Raw genomic sequence first — 15,793 nt, 5'->3', positions numbered from 1 at the left:
TCCTAACTTCGGATACCAGACATCAAAAAAGTGAAAACCAAGTTACTTAATATCAAGAGTAATCAACTGGAAGGATTGGAAAAAAAAATCGGAGGCAAATTCGGAGTCAGAAGACGAAACAACTTCACTGTATCATTTAGTGAAACATACGAAATACGGAAGAAGGACTTTCATTGATGAAATTCGAACAAAAACGGTACAATTCTCAGAACCCAGCAGGATATCATGGACGAGATTTATCGCTAATATTGCGAGCTATATACTGTAAATCGAAGTAGTGATATTTCCTTGAGGAATTCCGTGACATCCTAGTCCCATAACTGACCAAAAATGAAAACGAAAATTTTTTCAAGGTTGTCAGTGAAGACGACGTGTATGAGACTGTGCACCTTATCACCAAAACAATCTCCAGGGCAGGTTGGTCTGCCAGCAGAGTTTTACGTACGTTACTGGCCAATAGTGGGTGCGAAAATCACCGACATTGTAGATGAGGTTATTCAGAGTAAAATGATTCCGGCTGAGTTTAAGGAGAGTAAAATTATTCTTATGTCAAAAATTAATGGAAACGAAGATTTAAATAATTATCGTCCAATTTCACTGCTGAATGCTGATTATAAATTAATAGCTAGAATAATAAACAAGAGAATTTCATATCTTATGGATAAATTTATTTGTCAGCACAAGAATTGCGCGAAAGGCAAAACCATTTTTAACTATCTATCAGAATTAAGGGATACCATTGCAACAACTTCTGTAATAAACATAAGGTGTGCTATATTTTCTTAGATTTTTATAAACCTTCGATTTAGTGAATCATGAATATCTTCTACAGTCGTTAAAAAAAGATTTTAACGATAGGGTCATACAGTTGATGAGGAACATTGTTTGTTGTTGTTGTCGTCTTCAGTCCTGAGACTGGTTTGATGCAGCTCTATATGCTACTCTATCCTGCGCAAGCTTCTTCATCTCCCAGCAGCTACTGCAGCCTATATCCTTCTGAATCTGCTTAGTGTATTCATCTCTTGGTCTCTACGATTTTTACCCTCCACGCTGCCCTCCAATGCTAAATTGGTGATCCGTTTATGCCTCAGATTATGTCCTACCAACCGATCCCTTCTTCTAGTCAAGTTGTGCCACAAACTCCTCTTCTCCCCAATTCTATTCAATACCTCCTCATTAGTTATGTGATCTTCTTCTGTAGCACCACATGTCGAAAGCTTCTATTCTCTTCAAGTCTAAACTATTTATCGTCCATGTTTCACTTCCACACATGGGTACACTCTATACAAATACTTTCAGAAACGACTTCCTGACATTTAAATCTATACTCGATGTTAACAAATTTCTCTTCTTCAGAAACGCTTTCCTTCCCATTGCCAGTCTACATTTTATATCCTATCTACTCCTACCATCATCAGTTATTTTGCTCCCCAAGTAACAAAATTCATCTACTACTTTAAGCGTCTCATTTCCTAATTAATTCCCTCAGCATCACCCGATTTAATTCGACTACATTCCATTATCCTCGTTTTGTTTTTGTCGATGTTCATCTTATATCCTCCTTTCAAGACACTGTCCAATCCCTTCAACTGCTCTTCCAAGTCCTTTGCTTAATAACTACTCCAAAATTCTCTTATGTTTCCGTTACTGCTTGGTCAATATACAGATTGAATAGCAAAGGGGAGAGGCTGCAACCCTGTCTCACTCCCTTCCAAACGACTGCATCCCTTTCATGTCCCTCGACTCTTATAACTGCCATCTAGTTTCTGTACAAATTGTAAATACACTCCTGGAAATGGAAAAAAGAACACATTGACACCGGTGTGTCAGACCCACCATACTTGCTCCGGACACTGCGAGAGGGCTGTATAAGCAATGATCACACGCACGGCACAGTGGACACACCAGGAACCGCGGTGTTGGCCGTCGAATGGCGCTAGCTGCGCACCATTTGTGCACCGCCGCCGTCAGTGTCAGCCAGTTTGCCGTGGCATACGGAGCTCCATCGCAGTCTTTAACACTGGTAGCATGCCGCGACAGCGTGGACGTGAACCGTATGTGCAGTTGACGGACTTTGAGCGAGGGCGTATGGTGGGCATGCGGCAGGCCGGGTGGACGTACCGCCGAATTGCTCAACACGTGGGGCGTGAGGTCTCCACAGTACATCGATGTTGTCGCCAGTGGTCGGCGGAAGGTGCACGTGCCCGTCGACCTGGGACCGGACCGCAGCGACGCACGGATGCACGCCAAGACCGTAGGATCCTACGCAGTGCCGTAGGGGACCGCACCGCCACTTCCCAGCAAATTAGGGACACTGTTGCTCCTGGGGTATCGGCGAGGACCATTCGCAACCGTCTCCATGAAGCTGGGCTACGGTCCCGCACACCGTTAGGCCGTCTTCCGCTCACGCCCCAACATCGTGCAGCCCGCCTCCAGTGGTGTCGCGACAGGCGTGAATGGAGGGACGAATGGAGACGTGTCGTCTTCAGCGATGAGAGTCGCTTCAGCCTTGGTGCCAATGATGGTCGTATGCGCGTTTGGCGCCGTGCAGGTGAGCGCTACAATCAGGACTGCATACGACCGAGGCACACAGGGCCAACACCCGGCATCATGGAGTGGGGAGCGATCTCCTACACTGGCCGTACACCTCTGGAGATCGTCGAGGAGACACTGAATAGTGCACGGTACATCCAAACCGTCATCCAACCCATCGTTCTACCATTCCTAGGCCGGCAAGGGAACTTGCTGTTCCAACAGGACAATGCACGTCCGCATGTATCCCGTGCCACCCAACGTGCTCTAGAAGGTGTAAGTCAACTACCCTGGCCAGCAAGATCTCCGAATCTGTCCCCCATTGAGCATTTTTGGGACTGGATGAAGCGTCGTCTCACGCGGTCTGCACGTCCAGCACGAACGCTGGTCCAACTGAGGCGCCAGGTGGAAATGGCATGGCAAGCCGTTCCATAGGATTACATCCAGCATCTCTACGATCGTCTCCATGGGAGAATATTAGGCTGCATTGCTGCGAAAGGTGGATATACACTGTAGTAGTGCCGACATTGTGCATGCTCTGTTGCCTGTGTCTATGTGCCTGTGGTTCTGTCAGTGTGATCATGTGATGTATCTGACCCCAGGAATGTGTCAGTAAAGTTTCCCCTTCCTGGGACAATGAATTCACGGTGTTCTTATTTCAATTTCCAGGAGTGTAGCTTTTCGTTCGTTGTATTTTACACCTGTCACCTTCAGAATTTGAATGAGAGTATTCCAGTCAACATTGTCAAAAGCTTTCTCTAAGTCTACAAATGCTAGAAACGTAGGTTTGCCTTTCCTTAATCTTTCTTATAAGATAAGTCGTAGGGTCAGTATTGCCTCTCGTGTTCCAATATTTCTACGGATCCAAACTGATCTTCCCCAAGGTTGGTTTCTACTAGTTTTTCCATTCGTCTGTAAAGAATTCGCGTTTGTGTTTTGCAGCTTTGACTTATTAAACTGATAGTTCGGTAATTTTCAAATCCGTCAACAACTGCTTTCTTTGGGATTGGAATTATTATATATTTCTTGAAGTGTGAGGGAATATCGCCACTCTCATACATCTTACTCACGAGATGGTAGAGTTTTGTCAGGAACATAGAAACTGGAATAAATGTAAAAATTACGGTTAATTGTCATCTGTCCAGGCCGATACAAATAAAACAGGGTGTTCCTCAAGGAAGTCCTCTGTTAATGTCGCTCTTCGCCATTTCACTGGAACCTTTCCTCCGACATGTCTTTGCTAGATTACAAGGCTTAACATTATTAAGAAATAAAACAGTTATAAGAGCCTATGCTGATGATGTAGGGGTCATTATAAGGAATAATGAAGAGTTAACCACGCCAGCGACAGTGATTGATACGTACTTTAGAGCATCTGGAGCAAATGCATAAGAGAAGAAAAGTAAAATGTTAAATCTCCGAGGTTTTAATAATATCAACGTCGAGTTGGAAAAATTAGTTGGACACATAAAACATTTGGAGTCACCCTGACAGCATGCCCCATGAAAATGACTTTAAATTGAAAACTTTCAGCAGATAATGTGCAAGAGCCATTATAGAGAATTTAACTCCATATATGAACCAAGTTCGAAGAACAACGAATGTCAACTCATGCGTCGTTGCTAAAGCTTATTATACTGTGCAGTTGTTTCCAATTCCGAGAATGATAGCGAGGAGAATATTGTCCAAAATCACAAAGTTTTTGTGGAGAGGTGAAGTGTTCAGAGAACCTGCTAAAGTAGCCCGTTCAGATCGTCAAAATGGTGCACTAGGATTAACTCATATAACAGATAAAGCCTCTGTACTGTTCATCACAAGGCAGTTTATTAAGAGACTTGCGAGAAAACATAACCAGCCAACTTTCCGGGATCATTAACCGTCGAAGCATGCATTCTCCGATTGACGTGCAGAATATCAACAGTCGTATACAGTATGTGACGGTTTTCTATGTTGAGTTCAGTTATGTAAGTGCTGAAATCAGGCAGTCACGACACTTAACATCAACAACCGTAATGCGGGAACTAAAGAAAAGCGAAGGAAGGAACAAAATAGAACGAAAGTTTCGAAACATTGTTTGGACTGAGATTTGGAAAAACATTAGTTCTAATGTGCACATGTCTAATTTAAAAACGTCATGGTACAAGACAGTGAACAACATTGGCAGCACCAATCGGACTCTGTGAAATAAATGTATGTCAAAAATGCCACTAGTTGACACAGTAATTCATAGATACACTTGCAGCAGTCACATGAAAAGTTGGAAGTGGATCCGAGAGCAATTAGCTCTGATTACATGGATATTCCCTGAGAGTATATCACTGTCATTGACTCACAGGCCTGAAACACTCTATTTCCCAAAGGCAAAAGATAACGCTGTGTACTGGTTGCTGGGAAATTTTACTAATTACATCATTAACAAACTAGGAGCCGGCAGAACCATAGAGTTCAAAGCACACATGCTGTGTGAATACCACAAAATTATAAGGTGCTCAAATCACAAGGAAAATTTCATTAATATGTTAAAAATTATATTTGAAGGAAGACTGTGTTGACAGTATTGTATTGTAGTTACCTTAAGGATATTATTTAAATTTTTAGTTAGTAGTTTTTGAAATTTTATAAGCTAATGTACAGAACTTAAGTGACAAGTCAGATTGTGTATCTAACAGTGTCAAAACACAAAACAAAGCTACAATATTGGTTTATAGTATAAATATGAAAATTTACAGTTTTTATGGAAATACCTTTATCGATTGTTTAAAACGATAAGATTGTATCTGATATAATGTAATACTGAATGGCTGGCAAAATGCCCTGTTCATTTTTGCATTGTGATGTGTAAATCAGTTTTCCAGTGAAAGACTTATTATATAGGTCTGCTTACGTCAGATAATTAACATTCCATTAAAGTCGAGAAAGTGTAGTTGGAAGGCTAGTCAACTTTGTAACATCTCCTTTCCGCCATTCTCAAGTATTTAAGAGATTGTCTCATATGATTATTGCATTGTTTTTACGTGTGACGGGCATAAATCTTCTACATTCTGTATAAGTTTTGATGATTTCCATACAATTGGGTGAAATGCTCATAGCTAATCTGACTGACCTAAGAAGGTTAAAGATCAGTTTCTAACCTTGACTTGTCCCTCACAGAGACAATTTCCTTGTGTACATTCATATATTGAAATTATCCCAAAGAATTGTTGATGTCCTTCATAAAGTAAAGTCTGGAGGATATGTAATTCAAAGTGCAGTTTTTTATTTATGCATGTATGAAGAGGTTTGAATGTCCTTAAAAAGTTTCCTCGATGTTGAAATTAATTCTTTCTGGTAATTTAGTCAGTAACACAATCTTCTGTTGTATTTCTTTAACATCTGCATGATTGCAATGATCAAACTGTTTTTGTTTAAATCATTTCATGTATAACATGTGTATATGGTTAGTACATGTACTTGGTATTTATTTGGAATTTGTAACATTGTTCCTTAAATAAATGTTTAAAAAAATGGTAGAGCACTTACCCGCTAATTGCAGAGGTCTCGAGTTCGAGCCTCGGTCCGACACACAGTTTTAATCCAACAGGAAGTTTCATTCTTTTTATCCACTGTGTGTTAAATTCTTAGAGACCAGTGCTTGAAACCTTAAACATTCAGATATGTGTCCTATCTCAGGGCTAATCGCAGGTAATAATAGACGCCGTTTGCAAAGACATTCACATTATTTCTGCCACTTGATGGCATTCTGTCTGCTTGATGACCAGGCAAGGAACACAGAAGGAGGAACTTGTTAAGCTGACCAGAGAGTCAGCTCAATATGATGGAGACGAAGCTGCATGACACCAAAATCTGTTTGGTGGGAGATCTACACACCTCACCGATGTCACACCAGCAGTCCACATCTGCACGTAGCAACGGCTCTGTAAAGTGGTGGGGTACAACATGCCATTACGACTCGCTTGAATTCACAGTTAACGAACCATTTTTGTGTCTAGTCAAATCAGCTCTGAGTTTATATTTATTTTGTCGATTTGTAAATAATACTAATAAGGAACCTTAAACATTTCCTTGCTGTGTGATTAATATGAATTTTCGGTATTGCGTTTCTGGCACCTACCCAACGTGGGACGACGTGTCTTGCACAACAATCCCTTGAATTTCCTTACGCATTGGTGCACAAAGGTGGGCGATCTCATTTTAATCTCAGTTTCACTATATATTTGGCAAGCAACGTGGGGGGACTTCAGTTTCTAAATTAGTGAATTGAATACAATGTTTATATTTTAAATAAGGGTAGGTGCAGATGTCGGTGTACGGCTACCTCTAGTTACATTGTCTGTACGAGCACCAGCACCACATTACGTTACATGTTCAAAGTAGAAAACCAAGAAAAGCCAGTTTCAGTCAAAACGCGTGTTACAGATACACATGTACTAAAATAGTGTTGAAAGAAGTACATTTGTTCATTTCAAATGGTTCAAATGGCTCTAAGCACTATGAGACTTAACATCTATGGTCATCAGTCCCATAGAACTTAGAACTACTTTAACCTAACTAACCTAAGGACATCACACAACACCCAGCCATCACGAGGCAGAGAAAATCCCTGACCCCGCCGGGAATCGAACCCGGGAACCCGGGCGTGGGAAGCGAGAACGCTACCGCACGACCACGAGATGCGGGCTCATCTGTTCATTTCGGCAACGTGTTGAACCTTGTTAAAAATGTAGGCAAGTACAACCATGGCCGAACAGACGACGATAGCCTGACTGGTTGTCGTGTTCTTGTGATTCCCACCATCCGCCAGAACACAAAACCCACATGAGTCGTAGTGACAGCACGTTTGCCATTACAGCAATGTGACATTGTGACGTCAAGAAGGCTTTGGTAACTATGTTTGCTTCAAATGGTCTTATCGTCACTATCCTCGTCCATCAGTTTATGCAAATTCATACTGATTTTCCAGATACAGTCTCCAAAACCTTCTACCGGCTCCCAGTCCACTAACCACTCCTGTAGGTCTGCAAACGACTCAGCACTTCGCAACTTTTCATTGCACATTACATTATCAAGTTCTAGCATCACTTGCTAATGTTCTATTGTTAATCGAGCTGCCGTTACAAATTGAACGTTGTTCCGTTTTCCTGACTCAGGGCAGTATGTAAACAATCAAAAAAGACAAAAACATATACCTCACATCTGCCAGCCAATGGGGCTACCAGTGTGGCAGTACTTAGTGTAAGGGCGGGTAGACACAGTCCGATCATCTGTTTCATCCCTTAAATGAATTATTTCTTTGTGGTTCAAATGGCTCTGAGCACTGAGCATCTGATGTCATCAGTTCCCTAGAACTTAGAACTACCTAAACCTAACTAACCTAAGGACAAAAAATGGTTCAAATGGCTCTGAGCACTATGCGACTTAACTTCTGAGGTCATCAGTCGCCTAGAACTTAGAACTAATTAAACGTAACTAACGTAAGGACATCACACACATCCATGCCCGAGGCAGGATTCGAACCTGCGACCGTAGCGGTCGCTCGGTTAACCCAAGAACATCACACATCCATATCCAAGGCTGGATTCGAACTTGCGACCGTAGAGGTCGTGATTTCCTTATGAAAAACAACTTTATTTGCTTGAAATACTAGCTACCTCTTCCCGAAATTGCTAGGACGTCTCGTAAGTTGTCGCTGTCGTCATTTTTTAACAGACATTTTTGCTCACCATAATCATCACAAGTGTACAATACACGAAAAGGGCAAAGAAAGTAAGGAAAAAAACACTACCGGACTGACTCCAAAACATCAACTTTTCTCGCGCTGACTGCAACTGCTGCTGCATCCTTTCTACTTCTTCCGTCCACCGATCAACCATTCCAGTGACCAGCAGTTCATCTGACACCAAATGTAATGGGCGTCGACAGGAGGGTGTAAGTGAGCTGCTCTCAGCCAGATGTGGGTGAAAGTGCATACTGTGTGCAGAGCCAGTCTGATGCTAAAATCCTTTATTAAGAATCATAAACAGTCAGACGTAGAGGGATGTGTTTGCAGTTGGCGGACAGGTAGGGGTGGACAGCGCATGCGCTAACGCAGGCGCTATTCGTGGGTAGGAGATTACGGCCTTAGCTGTCTCCACACTGCAGAGGGCGGCTGCTGGCTAAGGGTACGTTTATGCTGCCACCTCTCTGCTTGCTGCTCACTGGCATGATGCGGGGATGGTTAATGAAACCCACTGCATCTTGCCGGTTAACCGCCACCATCGCTGCTCGCCGGGCAACTAGCGACGACCCTGGCCAAGCGATGATGTCAATCTGGTTTGTATTTCATGTTGTAACCATCACTACATGTTCTGAAACTTGAACTGTGATTGGCTGCTTGAAAATCACTCCAGAACTGCAACATCTACTTCTGCTAGCCCTCTGTTAGCTACAATAAGTGATCAAAAGTATCCGTTCCACCTCCCCCCCCCCCCAAAAAAAAGAAACATCGTTTATAATATTAGGTGCATTGTGCTGCCATCTACTGCCAGGTACTTAATAGTCATTAGACCTCAATAGTCATTAGATATCGCGAAGAGTAGAATGGTGCTCTCCGCATAACTCACTGACTTCGAACGTGGTCAGCTGACAGGGTGACGTACAGCACAAATCCGTACAGGCCTACGTCGCCTGTTGACTGCCAGAAAAAAATTTGGAAGTTTGTGGTAAGGTCTTATGGGACCAGACTGCCGAGATCATCGGCCAGTAAGCTTATTAAGCTTTTGCACTATTTAATCTAACTTAAGCTAAGTTAGTTTTAAGACAACACACACACCCATGCCCGAGGGAGGACTCGAACCTCCGACGGGGGAAGCCACGCAGACCGTGACCAGGAACCCTAGATCGCTCGGCTACCCCGCGCTGACTGCCAGAGACCACCGACAGCTGAAAAGGTTCGTAATGTGTAACAGGCAGACATATATCCAGACCATCACACAGGAATTACAAACTGCTTCAGGATTCACTGGAAGTACTATGACAGAGTACCCGACTGCTCAACACAAAAGTTTTGTTTTAAGTAGAATAGTGTTGAGGACTAGTGGACAAAGTTCAAAACCGTCGTACAATATGCGTTAGATGAGTATGTGCCAAGCAAGATCGTAAGAGATGCAAAAGAGCCACCGTGGTACAGCAACCGAGTTAGAAAAGTGCTGTGGAAGCGAAGGGAACTTCACACCAAACATAAACATAGCCAACGCCTTGCAGACAAACAAAAATAACGCGAAACGAAAAGAAATGAGAGGAGACCCATGCAAGAGGCGTTCAATGAATTCGAAAGTAAAGTTCTATGTACTGAGTATGCAGAAAATCGGAAGAAATTTTGGTCTTATGTCAAAGCGGTAGGTAGATCAAAACAAAATGTCCAGACACTCTGTGACCGAAATGATACTGAAACAGAGGCTGACAGACTAAAGGCCGAAATACTTTTCCAAAGCTGTTTCACAGAGGAGGACTGCACTGTAGTTCCTTCTCTAGATTGTCGCACAGATGACAAAATGCTACATATCGAAATAGACGACATAGGGACAGAGAAACAATTAAAATCGCTCAAAGGAGGAAAGGCCGCTGGACCTGGTAGGATACCAGTTCGGTTTTACACAGAGTACGCTAAGGAACTTGCCCTCCTTTTGCAGCGGTGCACCGTAGGTCTCTAGAAGAGCGTAGCGTTCCAAAGGATTGGAAAAGGGCACAGGTCATCCCAGTTTTCAAGAGGGGACGTCGAACGGATGTGCAGAACTATAGACCTATATTTCTAACATCGATCAGTTGTAGAATTTTGGAACACGTAATATGTTCGAGTATAATGACTTCTCTGGAAACTGGAAATCTACTCTGTAGGAATGAGCATGGGTTTCGAAAAAGACGATTGTGTGAAACACAGCTCGCGCTATTCGTCCACGAGACTCAGAAGGCCATAGAAACGGGTTCCCAGGTAGATGCAGTGTTCCTTGACTTCCGCATGCGTTCGATAAAGTTCCCCACAGTCATTTAATGATCAAAGTAAGAGCATATGGACTATCAGATCAATAGTGTGATTGGATTTCAGAGCGCAGAACGCAGCATGTCATTCTCAATGAAGAGAAGTCTTCTGAAGTATGAGTGACTTCAGTGGTGCCACAGGGGAGTGTCGTAGGACCTTTGCCATTCACAGCCGGCCGCGGTGGTCTCGCGGATCTAGGCGCTCAGTCCGGAACCGTGCGACTGCTACGGTCGCAGGTTCGAATCCTGCCTCGGGCATGGATGTGTGTGATGTCCTTAGGTTAGTTAGGCTTAAGTAGTTCTAAGTTCTAGGGGACTAATGACCACAGCAGTTGAGTCCCATAAAGCTAGGAGCCATTTGAACCATTTTGCCATTCACAATATACACTCCTGGAAATGGAAAAAAGAAGACATTGACACCGGTGTGTCAGACCCAACATACTTGCTCCGGACACTGCGAGAGGGCTGTACAAGCAATGATCACACGCACGGCACAGCGGACACACCAGGAACCGCGGTGTTGGCCGTCGAATGGCGTTAGCTGCGCACCATTTGTGCACCGCCGCCGTCAGTGTCAGCCAGTTTGCCGTGGCATACGGAGCTCCATGGCAGCCTTTAACACTGGCAGCATGCCGCGACAGCGTGGACGTGAACCGTATGTGCAGTTGACGGACTTTGAGCGAGGGCGTATAGTGGGCATGCGGGAGGCCGGGTGGACGTACCGCCGAATTGCTCAACACGTGGGGCGTGAGGTCTCCACAGTACATCGATGTTGTCGCCAGTGGTCGGCGGAAGGTGCACGTGCCCGTCGACCTGGGACTGGACCGCAGCGACGCACGGATGCACGCCAAGACCGTAGGATCCTACGCAGTGCCATAGGGGACCGCATCGCCACTTCGCAGCAAATTAGGGACACTGTTGCTCCTGGGGTATCGGCGAGGACCATTTGCAACCGTCTCCATGAAGCTGGGCTACGGTCCCGCACACCGTTAGGCCGTCTTCCGCTCACGCCCCAACATCGTGCAGCCCGCCTCCAGTGGTGTCGCGACAGGCGTGAATGGAGGGACGAATGGAGACGTGTCGTCTTCAGCGATGAGAGTCGCTTCTACCTTGATGCCAATGATGGTCGTATGCGTGTTTGGGGCCGTGCAGGTAAGCGCCACAATCAGGACTGCATACGACCGAGGCACACATGGCCAAGACCCGGCATCATGGTGTGGGGAGCGATCTCCTACACTGGCCGTACACCTCTGGTGATCGTCGAGGGGACACTGAATAGTGCACGGTACATCCAAACCGTCATCGAACCCATCGTTCTACCATTCCTAGACCGGCAAGGGAACTTGCTGTTCCAACAGGACAATGCACGTCCGCATGTATCCCGTGCCACCCAACGTGCTCTAGAAGGTGTAAGTCAACTACCCTGGCCAGCAAGATCTCCGGATCTGTCCGCCCTTGAGCATGTTTGGGACTGGATGAAGCGTCGTCTCACGTGGTCTGCACGTCCAGCACGAACGCTGGTACAACTGAGGCGCCAGGTGGAAATGGCATGGTAAGCCGTTCCACAGGACAACATCCAGCATCTCTACGATCGTCTCCATGGGAGAATAGCAGCCTGCATTGCTGCTAAAGGTGGATATACACTGTACTAGTGCCGACATTGTGCATGGTCTGTTGCCTCTGTCTATGTGCCTGTGGTTCTGTCAGTGTGATCATGTGATGTATCTGACTCCAGGAATGTGTCAATAAAGTTTCCCCTTCCTGGGACAATGAATTCACGGTGTTCTTATTTCAATTTCCAGGAGTGTACATAAATGACCTTGTGGATGACATCGGAAGTTCACTGAGGCTTTTTGCGCATGATGCTGTGGTATATCGATCGGTGGTTCTGAAATGCAGGAGGATCTGCAGCGAATTGTCGCATGGTGCAGGGAATGGCAATTGACTTTCAATGTAGACAAGTGTAATGTGCTGCCAATACATAGAAAGAAAGATCCCATATCATTTAGCTAGACTATAGCAGGTCAGCAAATGGAAGCAGTTAATTTCATAAATCATCTGGGAGTACTGTAGTGTCGCAGAATAGTATAGGGTTGCAAACGTGGAATATTGTCAGAGTTTCGTTGCCTATGCCGAGAGCCAGAAGTAGTTGGTTAGCAAAGAGGTAGGAGGATTGCACATATATCGGAATGTGTCGTCACGCAGGGGTAATGGCCTGGTTACACACAGCAGGAGAGAGAGAAGTGCTTAGCGCGCACATTTGTATTAGACGGAGTCTTTCGTAGAGTGCAAGACAGAGGTATAGCGTCAGCTGTACTGCATTTCACAACTTCAAGTCTGCCGTAACAACACGTAACTCTGTCGCAAGAACACCTAAGGGGCGAGTACGACAGACGAATCAGCAGTACAAGTGGTACAAATGCGTTCATTACAAACGAGCATGACGTCAGAACGTCGCTCGTGCTTCCTTTAAATACGCCAGCTTTGATAGCAACATGGCACTCGCTGTTAGACTTGCAGTCAGATGTTTACTGGGTCGCTGCGTAGCGCTCAGCTTGGTGATCGACATGTTAATCTTTATTAAGGAGATGTTGCAGTAAGGGCGGCCCATCTAGCAGCAGACGTGAGGCGACAGTACCAGCTCTGGTCCTCTCTGCTGCCGCTGTCAATCATCAACCCAGGTCTAGCAGACATCGCGGCAGACTCGCTCGCTGCCAATGCTGACCACATCAGAGAGCCACCGTCGAGATCGTGCAGGGCCTAGGCCCTGTGCATCCGCCGTCATAACCGGGTGAGTCAACGATGCTGGAGGACTGCAGCCCGTTCCGCCCTTCCACCGCGGAAGAGCCACCAGGAGGAGCTGGGAAGAAGATGGGGTGGGATAGAGTACACTCCGCACTACGAGAACGCCTCTCGTGCCGACAGCGCCGGGACTCCAACCCGGAGCCTCTAAGCGCAACGGCCTGCTGTCCGCAGCCGAGCCGGCCGACCAGCAGGGCGCCACCAGCCACGCGCGGCCGAAGTACGGACATTCCTCTGCTACGTCACAGCACGCGGCGCTGCGCTAGCAAGACAGTGCGGCCCGGATCTGGTGTCATCGCTACGAGTCAGCGAGGACTCGGGGAATATCGTTGATATCACCCAGACACATTGTACTCGGGAGGTATAAAGTTGTTATGAATTAATAATGTTTCTTTGGCGTTTCTGACGCTTCCACAGTCACTTCCTAGAATCCTGACAACTCGAGAGATCACCGTTCGGCCATCCAGTCCATCGTAGGCGACTGGGACCACCGGGGCGCCTACAGATTTGGTTTCAGTAGCGCTCACGCCCACCGCCTACAAATTTGGTGTCAGAAGCGCTCGTGCCCACCGCCTACAAATTTGATGTCAGAAGTCCTCGCTCTCACCGCCTACAGATTTGTTGTAGTGGTAAGTGCACAATGCGATTTTTGTTAATAACTATGGGTGCACGTTCATTGTTGGGAGTGCACAACGTGAGACCTGCTGAAACAGCTGATTTATCTGAGTTTAAGGTAAACAGTTGGGAAACGTACTTGGTACGTGATTTCAGGTGTGCCGCAGTTGAGTGTCGTTGGACCATTGCTACTCACAATATACATAAATGACCTTGTGGATGACGTCGGAAGTTCACTGAGGGTTTTTGCGCATGATGCTGTGGCATATCGAGAGGTTGTAGCAATGGAAGATTGTACTCAAATACAGGAGGATCTGCAGCGAATTGACGCATGTTGCAGGGAATGGCAATTAAATCTCAATGTAGACAAGTGTAACGTGCTGCGGATACATAGAAAGAAAGATCCCATATCATTTAGCTACAATATAGCAAGTCAGCAACTGGAAGCGGTTATTTCCATAAATTATCTGGGAGTACGCATTAGGAGTGATTTAAAAATGGAATGATTATATAAAGTTGATCGTCGGTAAAAGAGATGCCAGACAGATTCACTGGAAGAATGCTAAGGAAATGCAATCCAAAAACAAAGGAAGTAGGTTACAGTACGCTTGTTCGCCCACTGCTTGAATACTGCTGAGCAGTGTTAGATCCGTACCAGATAGGGTTGATAGAAGAGATAGAGAAGATCCAAGAGAGAGGGGCTCGCTTCGTTACAGGATCATTCAGTAATCGCGAAAGTGTTACGAAGATGATAGATAAACTCCAGTGGAAGACTCTGCAGGAGAGACGCTCAGTAGCTCGGTATGAGTTTTTGTTGAAACTTCGAGAACGTACCTTTACCGAAGAGTCAAGCGCTATGTTGCTCCCTCCTACGTATATCTCATGAAGAGACCATGAGGATAAAATCAGAGGGATTAGAGCCCACAAAGAGACATGCCGACAATCCTTCTTTCCACGAACAGTACGAGACTGGAATAGAAGGGAGAACCGATAGAGGTAGTCAAGGTAACCTCCGCCACACACCGTCAGGTGGCTTGTGGAGTATGGATGTAGATGTAGATGGAGAGGGTTAGGCGAGAGGTGAGAAAACTTGAGTTTCATTGTCGTGCGGCTGCTCATAAGCCACACATCACACAGTAAATGCCAAATGACGCCTCGCTTGTTGTAAGGAGCGTAAAGGTTGGACGATTGAACAGTGGAAAAACGTCGTGTGGGCTGACGAATCACGGTACACATTGTGGCGATCCGAATGCAGGGTGTGGATATGGCGGATCCCAGTGAACGTAATCTGCCAGTGTGTATAGTGCCAACAGTAAAGATCGGAGGCGGTGGTGTCATTGTGTGGTCGTGTTTTTCGTGGAAGGGAAGTTCAAATGGCTCTGAGCACTATGGGACTCAACTGCTGTGGTCATCAGTCCCCTAGAACTTAGAACTACTTAAACCTAACTAACCTAAGGACATCACACACATCCATGCCCGAGGCAGGATTCGAACCTGCGACCGTAGCAGTCGCAAAGTTCCGGACTGCGCTCCTAGAACCGCGAGACCGGAAGGGAGGTGTACCCCTTGTTGTTTTGCGTGGTACTATCACAGAAGAGGCATACTTTAATGATTTAAGCATCTTCTTCCTTCCCACTGTTGAAGAGCAATTCGGGGATGGTGACTGCATCTTTCAACACGATCGAGCCCCTGTTTATAATGCACGGCCTGCGGCAAAGTCGTTACACCACAATAATTTCCCTGTAATTGACTGGCTTGCACATAGTCCTGACCTGAATCCTACAGAACACCCTTGGGACGTTTTGGAACGCCGACTTCAAATGGTTCAAAA

The sequence above is a fragment of the Schistocerca gregaria genome, chromosome 8 (assembly GCF_023897955.1).
Source record: "Schistocerca gregaria isolate iqSchGreg1 chromosome 8, iqSchGreg1.2, whole genome shotgun sequence".
Classification (NCBI taxonomy): Eukaryota; Metazoa; Arthropoda; class Insecta; order Orthoptera; family Acrididae; genus Schistocerca; species Schistocerca gregaria.
The sequence above is the reverse complement of the archived record's forward strand: the minus strand, read 5'-3'. Positions refer to the sequence as shown.